This window comes from Arachis hypogaea, chromosome 15 (assembly GCF_003086295.3).
Source record: "Arachis hypogaea cultivar Tifrunner chromosome 15, arahy.Tifrunner.gnm2.J5K5, whole genome shotgun sequence".
Taxonomy (NCBI): domain Eukaryota; kingdom Viridiplantae; phylum Streptophyta; class Magnoliopsida; order Fabales; family Fabaceae; genus Arachis; species Arachis hypogaea.
Window position 1 is genome coordinate 62173357 of NC_092050.1, and position 4957 is coordinate 62178313.

Genomic DNA, 4957 nt, shown 5'->3' on the forward strand with positions numbered 1-4957 from the left:
CACCATAATGCAATGTAGCAAGATGGCTCTTTTAGGGACTATTTCTGAAGAGTTTGCAGTGGGTAGGATGGATCTCCTAACTATTGCATACCACCCTTTAGCTTCAGGTGTTAGGTCTCCCCTTCTCAAGACTCTTGGAGCCCCTCTTGTTTTTCTCACCCATTCAGCTCTGATGGCACAAAGGTCTTCAGCAATAGTTGTATAGTCAGGTTCTCCTATCATCCTTTCTTCATAACTTGCTTGGCTGAAATGTATGTTTTTCAGGCCAAGAGTTTTCATGATTGCTTTAGGACTGAAGTCAACTTCCACCCCTCTCACATAGCTTTTGTATGTGGGTTTCTTGGTTGGATCCTCCCTTACTGCATTTGCATAAAACTCTTTCACCAGGTTGATGTTGATTTTAGTGATTGGATTAGTCAGGAGCTCCCACTTCCTCTTTTTGATCTTTTCCCAAACACCCGGGAACTCATCCTTTTCAAGGTCAAAGGGGACCTCAGCTAGCACCGTTTTAGGTCTCATCCATTCGGCTTGAATCTCATGGAAAACTGATATGTATCTCCATGCATCGAATTCCCTGTTTTCCTCCATTGGCTGCTTGTCTTTTCTTCTTTTGTGGCTAGATGAAGCTGCCATTGGTTCTTTAGTTTTGGTAAGTGACAAGCTAAAGTTGACAAGGTGAAGCAAGAAATGTTGTTGGAAGTGTGGTGAGGTTGTTTTCGGCAAGAGATAGTTATGCTATGATGAAGGAAAATGTGTATGAAGGAGAATTGGTGGTGTGGGGCTCGTTCCCCAAGTGGTTCTTTATAGTGCCCATAAGTGAAAAATGGACGGCTAGGGTGGTTTGTGAAGGGTGGCTTGATGGTAAATATATGAATTATGGAGAAGGACAAATTGCTTTTCATTTTCTTGGAAGTATTCTGGGTCCATTAGGTTGTACATGTACCAATCTTTTCTTGCAGAACTTCCTTTTCCCATGTGTTAGCTTCAAAGACTTGTGAACTTTCTTTTTGACCAAGCACGTACCTCCCCTTGTCTTTTTCCTCCATTTTTGTCTTTTCTTTTGTACCTGCACAAACAAACAAGTTTGCTATCATTTTTCGGTCCATGTGAATTATGAATAGTATTTGCACATGTAAATCAATGCTTGTCTTTATGAGCTTATAGCCGTGACTTCTACATGTATGCACACTTATTATTTGGACACCAAACTTAGTGTTTGGTCAAGTCTCCTGATGACATGAAATCCATATTGGTTGTCCTTAATGAGTGTGCATAATTCTAATAAATCATAGTCACCTTGGCTCTTTGATTCTAAACAAAGTTACTACCCTAAGTAATTGAAACCAAAGTATTAAAACATGTGAATGGTATACTTGTCATGAATTTTGAAATCCAGAGGAACTTCTTGCTTTTCATAAACTGTGTTCAAAAAGAACACCAAACTTAATGTTTGGTTGTGCACCTTGAATGAAAGATGGAATGCAATTTGAGTAAGATTTGGGAGTGCCATCAGGCACACCAAACTTAGAGACCAATTGTAATTTACATGCAAGGTTTAGTGCACTTAATCAATAGTTGTCCTGAGGATTCAAGTTCATGCATAAGAAACCATGCTTTATTAGATGTAAAGCAAAGCACTAAAGATTAAGGATACTAAAAACATGGGTTGCCTCCCATGAAGCGCTTCTTTAACGTCACTAGCTTGACGGCTGTCCCTTGTTAGGGTGGATTGTAGTGCTTGACGTCTTCTCCTCTCACTATGAAAACGTCCCCACTTGATTCCTTCATGACCTCTAAATGTTCCATAGAAAGAACTTTCTTGATTGTGAACACTTGAGGGCGCTGGGAAGGAATTGTTTTGAGGCCAGGTGGGATTGGCAGATAATGACTTGATACCACTTTATCTCCCGGAGAGAAACCTTCAGTGGGAATTTTCTTGTTTCTCCACCCTCTTGGCAATTTCTTTACAATTCTTCCCTTTCTCTTAAAGCTTCCTTCATTGACCCTTATGTCAGGAGGATCCTTCTGATCTGTTTCCATTGATTCTTGTGGCTTTAACTCTTGCAATTCTTGTTTGCTTTCCAAGGACTGTTTCAGAGTTTCAGCTGCCGGATTGCTTTCCTCCAAACACAGATGGCTACTCTCATCCTTAGGCCTTTCATGTTCTGGTTCAGGCTCAGATGCAGGTTTGAAAACATTGAAAATGAGCTGTTCATCATGTATTCTCAAAATTAGCTCTCCTTGTTCTACATCTATGAGTGCTCTAGCAGTGGCTAGAAATGGCCTCCCCAGAATGATGGGGTGTAAGTAGCTTTCCTCCATGTCCAAAATGACAAAGTCTGTGGGAAAAAAATAATTTCCCACTTTCACCAGCACATTCTCAACTACCCTTTCAGCTTGCTTCTGAGTTTTGTCAGCCAGTTGTATGATTACATCAGTGGATCTCACCTCATTCAGTTGTAGCCTCTTCATAAGAGTTAGAGGCATCACATTTATGCTAGCTCCTAGATCACAGAGTCCTTTGTCAATTTTTGTTTCCCCTATGATGCAGGGGATATGAAAACTTCCTGGGTCTGTTTTCTTAGAGATTATATCCTTCTTGATGAGGGCACTGCATTCTTTGTTCATTATTACAGTTTGTCCTCCCCTTAAAATTCTTTTCTTGCTCAGCAATTCCTTTAAATACTTGATGTGTGTTGGCATCTGCTGGAGAGTCTCAAGAAAGGGAATATTGATATGGAGAGACTTAAATGTCTCTAAAAATCTTGAATAGGTTTTCCCTTTTTCACCTCCTCCTAACCTCTGAGGAAATGGTGCTTTTGGTTGATATGCTTCCATCATGCCTTTTTGCAGTTCTTTGGCTTGCTCAGTTTCACTTTCCTGCTTAGCTTCTTCCAAACTTTCCTTCAAGCTTTCTGGCTCCTGTTTTGAGGATCTGATTCCTTCTTCTTCTGAGACTTCCTTCAATATGGTGATGGCCTTGCATTCTTCCCATCTCACTCTCTTTTGTTCCCCTTTTGGATTCTTTTCTGTGTCACTAGGGAACACTACAGTTGATTTGGGGGCCTGTTGAGATAGCTCTCCTACTTGAGACTCCATCCTCTTGAGTTTTTCACCATGGTTCCTTAGGGTAGTTCTCACATCATCCCTGAAGCTTTTCAATTCAATTATGTCTTGACTCATGGTTGCCATCATTCCTTCTATCCGGTTTAATTGATCTTGAAATTGTTGGTTCGGATTAGGTTGGGTGGGTTGATTATTTTGGCCATGATATGGTGGTTGAGGGTAAGTGTTTTGTGTGGCTTGGTATGATCTTTGGTTAGAGTTTTGGTATGTGGAATTGTTATGTTGGTTGTGGTTGTAAGGTTTGTGGTTTTGTGGTTGGGTTTGTTGGTTTCCCCACCCAAAGTTTGGGTGGTTTTTCCAGCCTGGGTTGTAAGTGTTGGAATGTGGATCATATGATTGCCTTTGTTGGTTTCCCACATAGTTGGCCTCTTCCCAATCACCTCCTTCATTGCTTACTTCCTCTTGATCTTGTGTGTGTATTGCAGCTACTTGCTTTGTTTCTAATTGCCTGGTAAGCTCTGCTAGTTGCTTGGCAAACACTTTGTTTTGGGCTAGAATTGTATCAACATGGTTCAGCTCCATGACTCCCTTAGTATTGTGCCTTTCTGATGCATAGTAGTACTCATTCTCAGCCACTGTCTCAATCACTTCAATGGCCTCTTCCACAGTCTTTTTCCTGTTCAATGAACCTCCTGATGAATGGTCCACAGCCTTCCTTGATTCATAAGAGAGTCCATCATAGAAAATATGCAATTGCACCCAGTCATGGAACATGTCTGGTGGGCATTTCCTTGTCAAATCCTTGAATCTCTCCCATGCCTCGTAGAGAGTTTCACCATCTTGTTGTCTAAAAGTCTGAACCTCAGATCGAAGCCTATTGACCTTTTGTGGGGGGTAGAAACGTGCCAGAAACTTGCTTTCCACCTCATCCCATGTCGTTAGACTCCCCCTTGGGAATGATTCCAGCCACTTAGCTGCTTTGTCCCTAAGTGAAAATGGGAACAAAAGCAGTTTATAGGCATCTTCTTGGACTCCATTGGACTTCACAGTGTCACAAATTCTCAGGAATTTTGTGAGATGTTGGTTGGGATCTTCATTAGCACTCCCACCAAATGAACAATGATTCTCCACAAGTGATATTAGATGTGGTTTGAGCTCAAAATTGTTGGCCTGAATGGGTGGTTTCTGAATGCTGCTACCACAATTCCCAGAGGTTGGGTTTATGTATGAACTAAGAACCCTCCTCTCAGGAATAGCATTGTTTCCATCAGCTCTCTCATGGTTGTGAACTTCTCTCTCCATGTTGAGGTCTAGAGCTTCCTCAAAATTGTCCTCAGATTCTCCTTCAGATTCTTCTTCTCCCAGTACTCTCTTCCCTCTTGCTTCCCTTCTCAGTCTATGAAGGGTCCTCTCTGGTTCGGTATATGGAGGAGTTGATGTCTCTCCTCTCCTACCTGTCATACAAGAACACAGCACAGGCAACAAACAAGTGAAATACTCTTGGTTAATGGAAGAGTATGGTTAGAGCAATTGAGGAATTAATTCAAACAGTTAGTGAGTCAGTGAGTTAGTTGCTTGAATTTAAAGGCATAAAGAAAGAAAGCATGTAACAGAGTGTAGGAATTAGAATTCAACAAGTAACTTATACTGAATTAATCAAAACAAAAAAAAATGCTCAATCTAGTTAACTTCCAATTGGAGAATTGTCAATCGAAAACCAATCCCCGGCAACGGCGCCATAAACTTGATGCGCATAAACTAGTTATGCTACGATTTAGGAAATTGCACGATCGGCAAAATTCCTTCCGGCAAGTGCACCGGTTATCGTCAAGTAAAAACTCACAATAGAGTGAGGTCGAATCCCACAAGGATTGGTTGAGTGAGCAATTCG

At 41.2% G+C, this 4957-nt stretch overlaps 1 non-coding gene across 1 annotated transcript; it reads left to right on the plus strand.

Annotated features, from left to right (window-relative positions):
- Positions 1 to 3838: 3838 nt before the first annotated feature.
- LOC112752325 (small nucleolar RNA R71) lies at positions 3839 to 3942 on the plus strand. Its single transcript, XR_003176767.1, has one exon. It is a non-coding gene; the product is annotated as a small nucleolar RNA R71 (small nucleolar RNA).
- The last annotated feature ends 1015 nt before the right edge of the window (positions 3943 to 4957 follow it).